This window comes from Mesoplodon mirus (genome assembly GCF_964341445.2).
Source record: "Mesoplodon mirus genome assembly, chromosome: 7".
Classification (NCBI taxonomy): Eukaryota; Metazoa; Chordata; class Mammalia; order Artiodactyla; family Ziphiidae; genus Mesoplodon; species Mesoplodon mirus.
Genome location: NC_138983.1, coordinates 79,070,129 through 79,087,760, shown reverse-complemented (window position 1 = coordinate 79,087,760; position 17,632 = coordinate 79,070,129). Strand labels below are relative to the sequence as shown.

The 17,632-nt window shown below is 41.0% G+C and overlaps 1 long non-coding RNA gene across 1 annotated transcript in view; it reads left to right on the top strand.

Annotated features, from left to right (window-relative positions):
• Positions 1-17,632, top strand: part of LOC309807107 — a 95,394-nt gene that overhangs the window by 61,820 nt on the left and 15,942 nt on the right. The window contains exon 2 of the long non-coding RNA XR_014294507.1: positions 2,587-2,713. This is a non-coding gene — a long non-coding RNA (uncharacterized lncRNA). The remainder of the gene's footprint in view (positions 1-2,586; positions 2,714-17,632) is intronic.

Genomic DNA, 17,632 nt, shown 5'->3' with positions numbered 1-17,632 from the left:
AGATTATACTGCAGGTTGGGTGGCTCATAAACAACAGGAATTTTTTTCTCACAGTTCTGGAGGCTGCAAGTTCAAGAATAGGGTGTCAGTATGGTCAGATGAGGGCCCTCTTCTGAGTCACAGACTTCTCATTGTAACCTCACATGGCAGAAGAGCTTAGGGAGCTCTGTGGGGTCTCTTTTATAAGAGCACTAATACCTTTATCATTTCCCAAAGGCCCCACCTACTACTACTATCACCTCCGGAAATTAAGATTTCAACGTATAAATTTGGAGGGGAACACAAAGACTAGACCATAGCACTTAGTATATATACATGGACCATTCATGGTCTGGCTTCTACCACCCTCTCCATTGTCTTCTTTTCTTACACTCCAGTGAGCATTTCTTTCTTTTTTTTTTTTTTTTTGTGGTACGCGGGCCTCTCACTGTTGTGGCCTCTCCCGTTGTGGAGCACAGGCTCCAGACGCGCAGGCTCAGCGGCCATGGCTCACGGGCCCAGCCGCTCCGTGGCATGTGGGATCTTCCCGGACCGGGGCACGAACCCGTGTCCCCAGCATCGGCAGGTGGACTCTCAACCACTGCGCCACCAGGGAAGCCCCAGTGACATTTCTTATACTGATTATGAATGGAACTCCTTTCTGGACTGATCCTTAACCATTCATTTTCTGGCAAACATGAATTTATCTTCTCTTTTCCTCAAAAATTCACCCTTCCTTCATGTTACATATCCATTTCAATTGCCTTCTACAGGAAGCCCTACTGATATCCCCCATATACTACTGTCCACAGCATGAATTAAGGTCTTACCATGTCTTCCTATATCACTCTGTAATAATTTTTACGGTAACTATGGATTTTCTTATTTGAGTGTCACAATACATTGACTTCTAGGTGGCACGATAATGATTTTAGTAACAGTAACACTGGTGCCCAGTTTAACCCATGGCATACTTTAGGTGTTCAATAAATGCTTGTTGAATGAGTTAATGAATGAATGAATGGATGGTCAGTTTGAAATCTTAATCATGTTACTTTTCAAAAATCTGTTAAAAAGATACCCACAGTTTTCCAGAAGATTAGGGACTTAGGATCTTCAACTTGATTTAATAGAGGAAATTTTTACTCATATATCATGCTTAAATACCTCAAAGTAAAACCATTAACCCAGGAATTTAAGGTTACCCATTTGGACTTGCAAGCCAATAATTAATACCTCCTGCCCCGACTGTATTAGATGGTTTCAATGCTCCACTCATATCTCCCCAGCACTCATCATTCCAGTATATGCTGATAGACTCATGTTACCACCTGCAATTATCCACCTTAGGGCAGGCCAGAAATGTACAGGAGTTAATGTATCTGGGTGTAGCTTTCAACCAAGGACAGAGGGGACTGGAAGATAAGTACTTCAAGTTTCTCACCAATTCTTGGGATAACTCTGAGACATGTTCTATAGAGTTTCACAGAACTCCCCTGAAGTACTGGCAGCAGTTCCCTGCAGGAGTAATTTATTCAGTAATGCACCTCTGTTGGCTTCCTTCCATGCCTCCATTCTCAATTCCCACTCCACTTCTGAGTCTTCTGGAAGCACCTCCCAGATGAACAGTTTGCATTCAAATTATTGCCTCAGGTTCTGCTTCTAGGGGAATTCAATTTATAGCCTCCTAACAATCCAGTGCTCCTTACAGAGCCATCACTGGTACAAGTACCAAGGCATGGCACATTATGTATCACTCCTCCTAAATCCTAATATTTTTAAACAGATAGGAAAGAGCATGACCTTGAAGAGAAAAATCATTTATATGAGAATGGCCAATGGATAAAGGGAAGGAGAGACAGTGCCATTTGTTTTCCATTAATGATAGTGTGAAATTTATGGGCAGATGGTCTAACAGGTGTGACTGTAATTTGAGGAGCCTGCTCCCTTGGTTACAGAAGACTGCTATTGTTATTATTATGGAGGCACAACCTCATGACTTTATTGCTTCACTTGATGTAGCCTTTTCCTTTACCCTTAAATCTTTCTACATCGCTGAATTGCAGCCAATAGATTTATTTTCTCCCTATGGCTCCATCACAAAAAAAGACACACATGTGCACACACACACAGAGTTTTGTGTATGCCAGTGCTAGAAAAGACAAGCTCATGGTGCATGTATGCAATGGGTATTGTACATTACAGGTCTCTGTGAAATAGTCTTCTGCAGGTTCCTATGTTTATTTTATGAATAATTAACTTTAGTAAAGTTAATTTCCTGAAGATCTTGATGAAGACTGAAGAAAGGAAGTAAATTTTAAAGAAAAAGACTTAGAAACTTGCCCTTTTTGCCCTTTCTTTGTGTCTTAATGAACAAAGGATAACTGGGACTTTTTTGAAGTCTTTGCTTGAGTTGAAGACACAAAATGCAACCTGTACTCTTATCATAATATGTTCAGTTTATGAGTACACAAACTTATAAACTGTGAATTTCCCTCAAGTTATTATACCATTTAGAAGATGTTTGCTGGGACGTTTACTTAAAACCAAACAATTGAGGTCTATATGTCCAAATAATTTCCTTCTCTCTTTCTGTCTCCATTTCAGTTTCCTGAGTTTCTGGGAAGGCCTGGTTTCCCCAAAGGAACGATTTCTGGTAGAAGTCTGAAGGTCTGACCCAAGAAAAATAATCCAGTATAGCCAATGAATTGAGGACAAGAAGTTTTCCAATCAGGTAGGAACATTTAATCTCATACATTGCAATCACCTTAAGTAAGGTGTGCTGATAGCTGGATATGATTTAACTTCTTGGAAAAAGATGCATATATAACCTGCCCCACAAGGAAGCTGTTCTCAATTCCCTTAGTGGTTGTGGTGTTTATCAGAGAGTGCCTTGGGGGAAGATGAATACAATAACAGTATGATGCTTTTCTTTTCATTTTTAGCTCATTGTTGCCAAGTACCCTTGGTGACCTTGGTGCCTGTGGTTTAATCCCAGGAGGTTAGACATGTGGAACAGCACATTAACCCTTTTTAGTATTTTCTCCCAAGACAAATCATTTTTATAGGTTGTCTCCATGGTCTTCTAGTTGCTTATCAAACTTAAGCATCAAGTCTTCTAAGTGAGCAATAGCCCCTGTCAGTGTGAGGAAATCAGCTTGGTTCTTATTGGGGCACATCTTGGTCTTGGCACAAAGTGAGTTCACATGGGGAGTTAGAAGGAGGAGAATGGGGCATGCGAAAGGGGAGTTCTGTGTTCTCATTTACCTATGCATGTTGAAACTCCACTAACAGTTTTATTTTCATTAGCAATTTGTGATAAAAACTTAGGGTAGGGCTTCCCTGGTGGCGCAGTGGTTGAGAGTCTGCCTGCCGATGCAGGGGACACGGGTCCGTGCCCCCGTCTGGGAAGATCCCACATACCACGGAGCGGCTGGGCCCATGAGCCATGGCCGCTGAGCCTGCGCGTCCAGAGCCTGTGCTCCGCAACGGGAGAGGCCACAACAGTGAGAGGCCCGCGTACCACAAAAAACCCAAAACTTACGGTAAAGGGAATAATGAAGCTGTCCCACTATATGGCACAACAAAAGATAGTAGTGACATCAAAATCAGGGCCTATCCATCTCATTTGCAGTTATATACTCAGTGTTTAGCATAGCATTTGATCCCTCATCAGTATTCAATAAGAAGATGCGTGTTGAATGACTTAAGGATGAGTTAATGAATGAAAAAAGTTAATATGGTAGAAAATGTGTTTTATCCTTGTATTTTCGTGTGTTGACTTCTGTATTTCAAGACCCAGCGCTGTAACTGACACATAGAATATAAGCAGTAAAATTTGCTGAAAGAATGAATGAGTCCCCACAATTCTAAGAAGAATTTTAAGACCAACACAGACCCCATATCTGCCAAGGTCTATGACAGAAATATCCAGAGAAGAAAGCCTGATCTCAGCTAGTGGTAGAGCTGACAGAATTTATCTAGTTTTAATAATTTACAGCTCATCCCATTACATTTAGGCATAGTACCTACATGAGCCATACAATTAAATGTTGACTGAAAAAAAATGCACAACCTAAAAGTTGAGAATTATGTTTTATTTGGAGGACATACTGAGGAGAAGTCAGGAGACAGCCTCTCAGATAGCTCTGAGGGACTGTTCTGAAGAGGTAAGGGAGGGCACAGGATATTTAGGGGTTTTTGCAAAACAAAAACAAAAACCCGGTAGTTGGAACATCAACATCTAGCTCCCCCAAGGTAGACTGCAGTGTGTTACCCTTCCCTCAGCCTACCCTGGGACACCCTGAAGGGCCTACGGGTCTGAGTGTGGCCCAGCAAGCCCAGGGGAGCCAGCGGGTCCTCAGAGTTCTTGTCCTGAAACTGGCGCTGACGCGACAGGGCCACGAGTCTCTAGACACTTACTGCCGTTAAACGAATGCAGAACTGCGACTAAGGCCTCAGGGAACCTGCTTCACGCCTACCCTTCTGGATGCCAAATCAAGACCTTACGTCGAGGCTAGGGCCCCCGTTGAGATTCCCCTTAGCTCTAGAGCAGGGCAGGAAGAGCTCCTACCCAGGACCTGGAAGTACCCTTTTTCTTTCGAGAAAACTCTTTTTTTTCTCAGAGCCATGCCTGCAGGGACTAGAAACACGGCAACAACAGTGTTTTTCAGGTTTTTTCCGGCTGCAAGAATGGAACTTTCAAAATGGGAAAACCAGGCTTTTCGCTATAGACGCCTTGTGTAGATTGACACGCAGCCTAAATACGTGTGTTTTCTAACAAGTAAAAGAGACACAAGCTACCCACTGTGCCCTAAACTGAATCAACTTTTTAAAGCAGGGTGTTCTGCGACTAGCGAACGGCCTCAATGAAGGAATGCCTTCGGTCGGCCGAGGGACCTGTGTATCTTCCAGTATCCGGCAGTGTTACACGAAGAACTGTTCTTTAGTTGAAGTTGCAGTGCAAGCTGAATTTCCCCTTGAGGTATGGTGACCTCAGGTATGAGGTCCGGGGAAGAATTGCCTTCCTCCCCTTTGAAGTCCCAAACCACTACACCCAACATGTTTGTCTTTAGTTGAAAGTGGTATTTAAGGTGAGGATTTCAGCCATTTGGGAGATTTACTGAGTTCTCCTGGGTCTCTTCCATGTATACATATTATTAAATTTTGTTTGATTTTCTCCTGTTAATCTTAATCTGTCTCATGTCAATTTAATTCCTAGACTAACCAGAAAAATCTAGAAGGGTACAGGAAACTTTCTTCCTGCCCAACAGGCATTATAGTGCAGGGCACATTGCCTGCCTTTGAAAGCATCTGAACTTCTACACATTGAGAACCCTCTCCTTTCCATGCCCCTTTACCATAGGCATAAAGATTTCTGTGCACATCGAGGCTGAGAAGAACTCCTGAGTCCATCATTGTTTCTCCAGGCAGTCATGAAGACTGTCAGAGAGGAAGAACTTTTCCTCTGCCCTTCTGTAGGCAAATGGAGCAGGGGGTCCCCAAAGAAAAAGAATCAAATATAACTTTTTGACATAAGAGAAGCCATTTTAAGCCTAAATCATTTGTGATCTCAGCCTGGTCATGAGGCTTGCTCTTGAACAGGTCTCAGTAATTAATGATCTTGTGAAATAAAATTGTCCCTTACCATCTGGTTCTATAAGAATGAAGTCACTAGCCACTGTAGTCTCTGACCTTGACAAAAAAGTAATCACTTGATCGAAAAGAGAACTGGAAATTTTTCTTTGAGCCAAATTTGAGGATTATAACCTGGGAAGAGCATCTCAGAAAACTCTGAAAACTGTTCTGCCCATTAGAAACCCAGGGAGGTGTATAAGTTTTTTTTGAGACCGAGGGCTGTACATCAAATGACATGTTATTGAACGTTTACATAATTCAGATCTAAGTGCCATCCTGCTGGTCATGTAACCCCTTACAAGGTCAAGAAGAAATGTTATCTCTTAAGGAGGGAGTTGTCTTGTTGATGTTAGGAGAATGTTGCTCTTTATGGTTGAGCAAGTGTCCCTGCCTATGGGGGAGGTTTGGTCAATGTATAATGCAGATGCACAATGCACAGTGTGGGGAGAGAGGAGACCAAAGGGCAGAGAAGAGTTTATGTTTAAATTTCTCTTGTCTTGCCATAAAATATAAATTTTGTTTCACAACCTTCAACACACCCTGAATGAAATTCAGGACAGAGATCAGGAATGAGGCAGTCTATGCTCTGGGAAAACCCGGCAGAACAGGCCTTCAGATAGTTAGATAGTTTCAGAAGATTTTATGAGCCCAGTTTCTTTTATCTTCTCATATCTAGAAAAGCACTAAAATCATTAATGGAGACATCTGCTCCTTGTGACTAGCAGCCACCATTTCGTGACTAGCAGCAAATTTCTGCCAAAATGTGTCCCTGATTCCATGTGTCCCCCTTCACCAAAATCACATACATGCTGACCTTCCCCCTAACTCTTTCGAGCAGTTCCTCAGAGCTATCTGAGAGGCTGTTTCCTTGGCTATAGTCCTCATTTTGCCCCAAATAAAACTTAACTCACAACTCTCAGTTTGTGCTTTTTGTTTTTTCAGTTGACAGTTTAAAACTTTCCCAATTTGTCTGTTCAAGGAGCCACCGTTTTGGGAAAATCCCTGGTGTTCTCCTTACTTGCTGCAAGTAATAAAGCCTTCCTTCTCCTGCCCTTTGGCTTGGTTGTGTCTTTTGGCTCAACAAAAGAAGTGTTTCAGGTAACACTTTTAGCTGGTCTAAGAATTAAATTGACGTGAGACTGATTAACAGGAGAAAATAAAACAAAAGTTTAATAATATGTACATCTAGGAGTCATTTTTGGCCTAAGCCATTTTGCAATGTAAGCCTGGCCAGGATGCTTGCCGTTGAAAGGGTCTCAGTAATTAATGATCTTAAGGGAACAAAATAATGCAGAATCAAAGGACTGTTTTCAGGTAAAAGAAGTAACAATAACAAAGATAATTGTAAAGACTCCCAGTTCTCTTTCAATGGTAAAGATTAGCCTGATCAACTGGGAACATAAGGAATAATGATATTGACCTTTTCTGACCCTCATGACTTCAGTCCACTAAAGCTTGGACTCTGTGGACCACCCAAACCCCTTCATGAATATGCATATACCCTTAGCTTACAAATTCCCCAATTTTGCTGTTCAGGAAGACACTGCTTTGGGAAAGACCCCTGGTGTTCTCTTTACTTGCTGCAAGTAACAAATCCTTTCTTCTCCCAATCTTTGTTTTTGTTGTGCCTTTCAGCTTGACACCCACCAAGAGGCAAACCCAGGTTTTTGGGTAACATTAGCTCTTTGGCTGGCAATGAAAATGACATAAGGCAGATTAACAAGAGACAATTAAATTATTATGTGCACATGGGGAATTCACGTAAGTATGAAGAATTCCAAAGACAGCAAGACAAGGTGACATATATATATTCTTGACTAAAGAGAAGTGAAACTGAGCAGGACCCTGTGGGGCTCCTGGGCACTAAAGTCTTTCTGTGTCCCCCATTTCTTGTTTGCAGGGACTAGGCTTCAGCCTCCACAACCTTCCCTGAATTCCAAAGGGTAGGGTCAGATAGTTGCTAATCAGGGAAGGGAGGGGCTGCAGAGACAAGGGAGGAACTGTCAAGAAATAATAGTGCAGCTTTGGGACAAGATCCTGGTTCTGCCTCAAGGGAAACATATACCAATAACTGAGCTCTTCTACAGAACTAAAACCCCCAACAAATGGAAGGTGTTAACTACTTGATGAAGCATCCTTCATTCTAGAGAGAAGGTCACAGTTTGATAACCTTGAGAAGCATAGAAGCTCATCAGGAGACCACCTGAGGCCAGCTTAAAGGATTGCAGGCCCTGAACACACCATAATCCTTATCAGCAACCCTGACCTTGAACCATTGCTTTAAAACTCCTCACCAAATCCCCCCAGGTTGGGACACACAGTTTTGAGGGCATTAGCCTGCTGTGTCCCCCTTTGCCTGGCAACACAATAAACCTATTCTTTTCTACTTCACCCAAACTCTGCCCCCGAATTCGATTCCATACCAGTGCACAGAGGCCAAATTTCGGCATCAGAAGGAGGTATGAGTCTGAAATTTCAAGGGGAAGTAAGGTAATTCACAGGAAGTTAAAAAGAGTTAATGTTTGGTAAACAAATGTTTGCTGATCCATCCAAAGACAATGAGCCACAGAGAGAATTTTTTTTTTGCGGTACACGTGCCTCTCACTGTTGTGGCCTCTCCCGTTGCGGAGCACAGGCTCCGGACGCACAGGCCCAGCAGCCATGGCTCATGGGCCCAGCCGCTCCGCGGCACGTGGGATCTTCCCGGACTGGGGCACGAACCCGTGTCCCCGGCATCGGCAGGCGGGCTCTCAACCACTGCGCCACCAGGGAAGCCCCACAGAGAGGATTTTGATCAAATGGGCTTTTCAATGTTCCTCCTGTTCTACCACACCTAATATTATACTACATTTATCTCTAGTGATAGCTTCTTCCTGGGACAGGCCCCCTGTCTTAAATTATTTTAGGCAGTAAGGGGGAAGTTCAAAGGCTCTTCCTGAGTCTTTTGGGCCTGATTGTTTTCAGCTCAAAATAATCCACATGCCATAGTGGCACATCTTGTGGTGGCCTGCACTTAGACCCATTGGCTCCCACGTGCAAATGAGAACCATGCAATGACTCAGGGAGAGCCCTGAGCACATTATTCAGATAGACACCAACATGATGCAATTTTTCTTCGGTGTGTTCAGTGAGAGAAAGCAATCCAAGAGGCACTGCCCTTTTACTTTGGGGGAGGTTGAAAGTCCCTTCTTGGAAAGGAAAAAGAAGTACTTTTAGAGCATTTAGAAAACCTAAAACCTGTGAGTCAGTTTTTTTAAGTGCAGAGTTAATTTTACCCAAATGTGTTTTCTTAAAAATTGCAACCAGTCAAGATCAGTCTCTTCGAGGGGTGTACCAGTTGTGATATTTGCTGACTTTACACTGTTCTGAAGTTGAGGACACCTTCCCTCTACTCAGTTAGTGTTTATTTTTATTAACTTTTAAACTGTTTTAAGTAGGAGATCTTTTACTGGAGCCTGAGGATTGATAACGTTAACCCCTGTGACACTGCTCTGTTACCTCACATCAACCAAAGAATTGTGCAGGAGCTGATCACATACCCTGTGATTCCCCTCTCTCACCTGGTATTTAAAAATGCTTTCATGAAACCCATCAGGAAAGGGGGTTCAGGGGTTTTGAGCACTAGCTGACCTGAACTCCCTGCCTGGCACCTGCAATAAACGCTGCACTTTCCTTCGCCATAACCTGGTGTCAGTAGATTTGCTTTACTGCACATGGGAGAGCAGACCCACGTTTTTGTCATCAACATATTTATATATATTATTATATATCGTAGGCAATGGAGATATTTTACTTCTTTCCTATTGTGCTGTTTTATTTTTTAACTGAGTTAACCATGAAAGTCAATTTTTGTTGATAGAGGAGAAAAGGTACAAATTTATGAGCTATAGTTAAAAATTTAAAGCTTTTAAAATGCTTGTTATTTTTTTTTTAATTTAATTTTATTTTTTTGCTTTATAACAAATTTAATCAGTTATACATATACATATGTTTCCATATCCCCTCCCTTTTGCGTCTCCCTCCCACCCTCCCTATCCCACCCCTCCAGGCGGTCACAAAGTACCGAGCTGATCTCCCTGTGCTATGCGGCTGCTTCCCACTAGCTATCTACCTCACGTTTGGTAGTGTATATATGTCCATGCCTCTCTTTCGCTTTGTCACAGCTTACCCTTCCCCCTCCCCATATCCTCAAGTCCATTCTCAGTAGGTCTGTGTCTTTATTCCTGTTTTACCCCTAGGTTCTTCATGACATTTATTTTCTTAAATTCCATATATATGTGTTAGCATACAGTATTTGTCTTTCTCTTTCTGATTTACTTCACTCTGTATGACAGACTCTAGGTCTATCCACCTCATTACAAATAGCTCAGTTTCGTTTCTTTTTATGGCTGAGTAATATTCCATTGTATATATGTGCCACATCTTCTTTATCCATTCATCCGATGATGGACACTTAGGTTGTTTCCATCTCCGGGCTATTGTGAATAGAGCTGCAATGAACATTTTGGTACATGTCTCTTTTTGATTAATGGTTTTCTCAGGGTATATGCCCAGTAGTGGGATTGCTGGGTCATATGGTAGTTCTATTTGTCGTTTTTTAAGGAACCTCCATACCGTTCTCCATAGTGGCTGTACCAATTCACATTCCCACCAGCAGTGCAAGAGTGTTCCCTTTTCTCCACACCCTCTCCAGCATTTATTGTTTCTAGATTTCTTGATGATGTCCATTCTGACTGGTGTGAGATGATATCTCATTGTAGTTCTGATTTGCATTTCTCTAATGATTAATGATGTTGAGCATTCTTTCATGTGTTTGTTGGCAGTCTGTATATCTTCTTTGGAGAAATGTCTATTTAGGTCTTCTGCCCATTTTTGGATTGGGTTGTTTGTTTTTTTGCTGTTGAGCTGCATGAGCTGCTTATAAATTTTGGAGATTAATCCTCTGTCAGTTGCTTCATTTGCAAATATTTTCTCCTATTCTGAGGGTTCTCTTTTGGTCTTGTTTATGGTTTCCTTTGCTGTGCAAAAGCTTTGAAGTTTCATTAGGTCCCATGTGTTTATTTTTGTTTTTATTTCCATTTCTGTAGGAGGTGGGTCCAAAAGGATCTTGCTGTGATTTATGTCATAGAGTGTTCTGCCTCTGTTTTCCTCTAAGAGTTTGATAGTTTCTGGCCTTACATTTAGGTCTTTAATCCATTTTGAGCTTATTTTTGTGTATGGTGTTAGGGAATGATCTAATCTCATACTTTTACATGTCCCTGTCCAGTTTTCCCAGCACCACTTATTGAAGAGGCTGTCCTTTCTCCACTGTACTTTCCTGCCTCCTTTATCAAAGATAAGTTGACCATATGTGCGTGGGTTTATCTCTGGGTTTTCTATCTTGTTCCATTGATCTATCTTTCTGTTTTTGTGCCAGTACCACACTGTCTTGATTACTGTAGCTTTGTAGTATAGTCTGAAGTCAGGTAGCCTGATTCCTCCAGCTCCGTTTTTTGTTCTCAAGATTGCTTTGGCTATTCGGGGTCTTTTGTTTTTCCAAACAAATTGTGAAATTTTTTGTTCTAGTTCTCTGAAAAATGCCAGTGGTAGTTTGATAGGGATTGCATTGAATCTGTAGATTGCTTTGGGTAGTAGAGTCATTTTCACAATATTGATTCTTCCAATCGAGGCGCATGGTATATCTCTCCATCTGTTTGTATCTTCTTTAATTCCTTTCATCAGTGCCTTATAATTTTCTGCATACAGGTCTTTTGTCTCCTTAGGTAGGTTTATTCCTAGATATTTTATTCTTTTTGTTGCAATGGTAAATGGGAGTGTTTTCTTGATTTCACTTTCAGATTTTTCATCATTAGTGTACAGGAATGCCAGAGATTTCTGTGCATTAATTTTGTATCCTGCTACTTTACCAAATTCATTGATTAGCTCTAGTAATTTTCTGGTGGCCTCTTCAGGATTCTCTATGTATAGTATCATGTCATCTGCAAACAATGACAGCTTTACTTCTTCTTTTCCAATTTGGATTCCTTTTATTTCCTTTTCTTCTCTGATTGCTGTGGCTAAAACTTCCAAAACGAAGTTGAATAAGAGTGGTGAGAGTGGGCAGCCTTGTCTTGTTCCTGATCTTAGTGGAAATGGTTTCAGTTTTTCACCATTGAGGACGATGTTGGCTGTGGGTTTGTCATATATGGCCTTTATTATGTTGAGGAAAGTTCCCTCTATGCCTACTTTCTGCAGGGTTTTTATCATAAATGGGTGTTGAATTTTGTCAAAAGCTTTCTCTGCATCTATTGAGATGATCATGTGGTTTTTCTTCTTCAATTTGTTAATATGGTGTATCACATTGATTGATTTGCATATATTGAAGAATCCTTGCATTCCTGGAATAAATCCCACTTGATCATGGTGTATGATCCTTTTAATGTGCTGTTGGATTCTGTTTGCTAGTATTTTGTGGAGGATTTTTGCATCTATGTTCATCAGTGATATTGGCCTGTAGTTTTCTTTCTTTGTGACATCCTTGTCTGGTTTTGGTATCAGGGTGATGGTGGCCTCATAAAATGAGTTTGGGAGTGTTCCTCCCTCTGCTATATTTTGGAAGAGTTTGAGAAGGATAGGTGTTAGCTCTTCTCTAAATGATTGATAGAATTCACCTGTGAAGCCATCTGGTCCTGGGCTTTTGTTTGTTGGAAGATTTTTAATCACAGTTTCAATTTCAGTGCTTGTGATTGTTCTATTCATATTTTCTATTTCTTCCTGATTCAGTTTTGGCAGGTTGTGCATTTCTAAGAATTTGTCCATTTCTTCCAGGTTGTCCATTTTATTTGCATAGAGTTTCTTGTAGTAATCTCTCCTGATCTTTTGTATTTCTGCAGTGTCAGTTGTTACTTCTCCTTTTTCATTTCTAATTCTATTGATTTGAGTCTTCTCCCTTTTTTTCTTGATGAGTCTGGCTAATGGTTTATCAATTTTGTTTATCTTCTCAAAGAACCAGCTTTTAGTTTTATTGATCTTTGCTATCGTTTCCTTCATTTCCTTCATAGACCTAGAGTCTGTCATACAGAGTGAAGTAAGTCAGAAAGAGAAAGACAAATACTGTATGCTAACACATATATATGGAATTTAAGAAAAATGCTTGTTATTTATAATGAGATTTATATAATAGAGAATTAGGAAATAATTCTGTATTTAAATGGTTCGATTGTGATTGTGGAACATGAAATTGGTAGTCCACAGGACATATACTAAATTTTCACCCTTAGTGATACTGTATTTCTACTGTCCATGTCAAGCTAAAATGTTGTTTTTCAACAATCTTTAGCAAACATATCTTAGTTTTATTATTCAGAGGGAATATAGGAGCTCAATTTGATATAGGGAACTTGAGCATTCCATCAACATGAATTTGAAGAATACACTAAGAATATCTTCTACATTACATTGGAGTAGTGAATTCCTGGTAATTATTTAGGGAATTCTTTTGAAAAATATAGTCACCAGGGGCCGATAATTGAATTCTATTGAAATATAGAGATAGATATTAATAAGAATGGAAAATCATATTTTCATTTTATATTGCCCATATCTTCATTTTATTTGTAGGTTTTGAAAGTTTGCAAGAGAAAGATATCAGAATTTATACTTCATTCAGCAGAATCCCTTGGACCAAATGATCACACACTCAGAATACATAAGTGGAGACATTACTGACTGTGGCCCAGGAGACAAGGACAAGACCTAGAAAAGACACAGTAAATAATGGAGGGAAAGAAAGATTGGAATAGACAGGCATTTCTCTTAATGAAAAATGTTAACAGTAGAATCCTTGAGGGAGAATCTTTGAAAACATTGGATTTCTATAACAATAAAAAATTGAGTCCCAAAGTACAATGATGATACAATGATAACAATAATGAATAAATAGGATAAAGAAATTATATGTTAACTGGCATACATTCCAGGCGATTATCAAACTCCTGCAGAAACCAGGGCTTTCTGGCCTTTAATTCCCCTTGGGCAGAACCGCAGTGCCCCTGTCCCCAGCCCTCAGCCATCACCTCCAGGACTACAGAGGCAGAGTCCTGGCCCTCAAGTCAGGCTGCCTCACTGACTTGAATGCCCATGGAAAAGGGAACATTGATCCTGACCTGAGACACAGCCCTCAGATGTTTGTAAGCTGGAAAGTCTGCATCAGACTTCCTCCTTGCATCTCTCTAGGGTGAACTAGGGAAAACAAAACGTCCCAAAACCCTTTCCCACAGAAGAAGTCTGGGAAAAAACACATGACGATCTTGGCCTTGGTGCCAGGTGAGGCTGATATAACTAGAGCACACCTTCTCCTGGGTTTGGTACCAGAATCCAGGGCCCTGGTGGGAGGACCTGGGCTCTGCCCTGGGTTCCATGGACACAGACAAGCAAGTGTGATCTCAGCAACCTTCAAGGACCCAGATGTGAGAAAGAGGCAATGAAGACACGATGGCTGCTTCAGGGTGGCTTGGTGTCAGCCTAGAACAGCTGGACTTCATAAGGAATAACACACTGTGGAGGGAAATAATAAAGAATTTATAATAGGAACAGAAAATAGTTTTATTTGAGCCAAGCTGAGGGCTATAATCTGGGAGGCAGCCCCTCAAAAGGCTCTAAGGAGCTTCTCCACTGAAGCATGGTAGTCTTGTACTTTATCAGAACAAAGAACATACATCCAACATGACAGGGGTCTATTCCTTGAAGATTTCAAAAGAGACAGATTGAGGACATGTCTAGTGAGACAGTGGGATCCTGGCACGTGGGAAAGGAGCCTCGTCTTCGAGAGGGTGTGAACACGGGCATCGTAAGAAGGGAGTCACTTATCCTTCTTTTTGAATCAGGCATTTCTTTTCCTTAATGGTTAAAGCAGATGTGCTCTGTGTGCTTGACAGGCTCTTTCAGTTCACACAGAGTTTACACTGAACCATGTATAAGCCTAAATGACTTCCCCATACCCCATTACGTGAAAAATTTCTCCCTCAACACTATAATTTGGGGCTTGACTGATCTTGGCGATAAACCAGACACATAATACCCTCAGCTCTCCAAGCCTCTCCACCTGCAGATCCTGCTGTATCCTCCCCCCAGGGCACAGCACCACAAGAGGGTGTCGGGTGAGGGGTTTGGGACTCAGAGAACTGACTCCCGAAAGTGTTTCTGTTTTCCAAGATAAATAACAATACAGTTTGGATTCTAAAAATCATCCAAATAAGTGAAAAAAAAAAAGCTAGACCAACAGTGAATCACAGCGTTTTTCATAAGATAAATGAATGTTATATAATGAAAGAGTAAATAGAGCCCAGAGGCTTTACTATGTAAAATTAAAATGGAGTTCAGTAGTGTTTAAAACACATCCAAAGGTCACATTTATGAGCTGCAAGTCCAGCTGTATTCCACAAGAATTTAGGCAAATGCATGAAAGATGAGTTATGAGTAAAGCACTATCCCCAAACTGTGGGTGTGGGGAAACTCATCCTAGCACTTTGTGCAGAACTAATACATGGCAACCATATCTGGTTTCAAAACTGATATTTTCTGCAACTAAAAAGGCAGAAATAAGCTAAATAAGCTACCTATCCCCCCTTTGTCCTTCAGTTATTAATTAAGACTCCTATTTCTTCCTCTCTTATCTATTTTTTAAATTCCAATTTCAAATGCCAAAATATTCAGCTATTATATATGATATTGTTCTCTTAATTTAGTCTCTACACAGCCTGAAATTTCTTTTTAATTTCCCTATTATATAATTAGTTTTATATTCATCAATTATGTGATATTTCCAGCAGGTACTGAGCTTTTATGCTCCAAATGTATGCCCTTCCATACTTTAATGCACATAAATATACTTTATACTTTTACATCAATTTAAAAGGTAATCTATTGAGTGCAAATTCTGTCTTCAGCATTTTGTTGGGGTCAGCAGTGGGGAGAGAAAATGTAGAAGAAGGAAAAGACATGGCTTATTGTTCTCAGAAGAAGTTACAGAGAAACCTCTGACTTCCTTATCAAAAGGAGGCCCATTTCTTTTTCAATGTCTTTTCTTTTTTTTTTTAATTTATTATTTATTTATTTATTTATGTATGGCTGCATTGGGTTTTCGTTGCTGCGCGTGGGCTTTCTCTAGTTGCGGCAAGCAGGGGATTCTCTTCGTTGCGGTGTGAGGGCTTCTCATTGTGGTGGCTCCTCTTGTTGCGCAGCACGGGCTCTAGGCTCATGGGCTTCAGTAGTTGCAACATGCGGGCTCAGTAGTTGTGGCTCGCGGACTTAGTTGCTCCATGACATGTGGGATCTTCCTGGACCAGGGCTTGAACCCGTGTCCCCTGCACTGGCAGGCGGATTCTTAACCACTGTGCCACCAGGGAAGCCCTCAATGTCTTTTCTATTGACTTCAAATCTATCGGGCTTTAAAATTATTTGTGTGTGTGTGTGCTCATATTCTGACTGTCTCTCACAGCAGATTGTGAGTTCTGTGAAAGTGAGGCAGGAGATAGATGGGCCCCAGGGTAAGCAGCAGGAGTTCATTCCCTCTGGACAGAAACTCCAAAATATCAATAACAGGGCAATCGAGAAAGGAGGCTGTGCCCTGCCCAGATAAGAGATAAAAGACTAGATGTTCCTCATTCTCGTAGTCAAGGAGACCTTCCCAGCTACACATGTGCAGAAGGGTTCCTTGGAGGTCAAAAAGGGAGAGGGCACCACCCCATAGTAAGTGATGTCAACTACCCATAGGCCTCTTCGCTAGAATCCATCTTGGCTAAGAGATGCACATGAACACGGGAGGACCCTGAGGTATACCAAATATGGACTCAGAACCAGGCAAAGCAAGATGATTGGTCAAAGGAAACCTGGAAGAAATTCCCCATAAAAGTGATTCAAACTACCATGTGAGCGCAACTCTCTCTCTGAGCCCGCCCATGTGTCTATCCACATGTATTCTTTGTCCTCCTAATAAACACTTTACTTGTTTCACTACTTTCCATCTCTGTGGAAATTCATTTCTACACAGCAGACAGGCCAGGACCTTGTCACTGGCCACTAGTCCCTGGTGGTCTAGTGGCTAGGATTTAGTGCTTTCACTGCCCCGGCCTGACTTCAATCTCTGGCCAGGAACCAAAATCCTGCTTCAAGCAGCTGCAGGCTGAGGCCACCTGAGATGAAAACAGGGCCAATGTTTATCTTGTTTAAGGTCATGTCTTGTTAAAAAACAAAATTCAACTGAGTAAATTTGAAAATCTGATTGGCCTTATTTGATGCTTTATGAATTGGGCAGCATCTCATCTAGTAAATAGAAGAGCACTTTGAGAAGTTACACAGAGTGGAAGGTTTTTATAGAAAGGAGGGTGGGCAAGAAAGTCTTAGCAAAAGAAAAAAAGGTTATTTGGGACCAGTACTATCTTCTCTTTGTAGGGAAGGGAAGCCTTGAGTTTTATCTTGCAGATTGCCTCTTCTTCTTGGGTTGGGGGAGATGGAGAGGGCCCCTGTGATAGATTACCACATTGGTGCTGACCAGAAGATTCCAGATTTCAGAATTAAGATAACATTTCTGGTGAAGGTCGAAATTGCAAGTAGGTTAGGTATTAAATATATGCATGGTATCGTGGGCTTCAGCACAAATGAAACCATTTTGTGTCAGTGGTTTTCCTCCTTAATAGTCCCTAATGCAGAACTAGCAGAAACACAGCAAAGATTTGTGAAAAAGTAAATGAGTGCCTAACTCAATTGGTCAACTGGTGTAAAGAATGTGGCATAAGAATAAAAAGATCTAGAGAGCAGATGAAAGAAGCTTTTGTTTATATTTTTAAAAGGAATGTCTTCTGTGTTTTCAAATTACTGCAAATCTAATCAGCAATGTTGATGTGACTATTAAAAATGATGCTTTTTGAAAGGTTAGAGAAAGGAAAAACAAGAAAAAAATAAGGATGTTTGGCATTCTGGATGTTGGCTAAATGGCAATTTAATCACTAAGAACATGTTTTATTCTATTGTCATGATG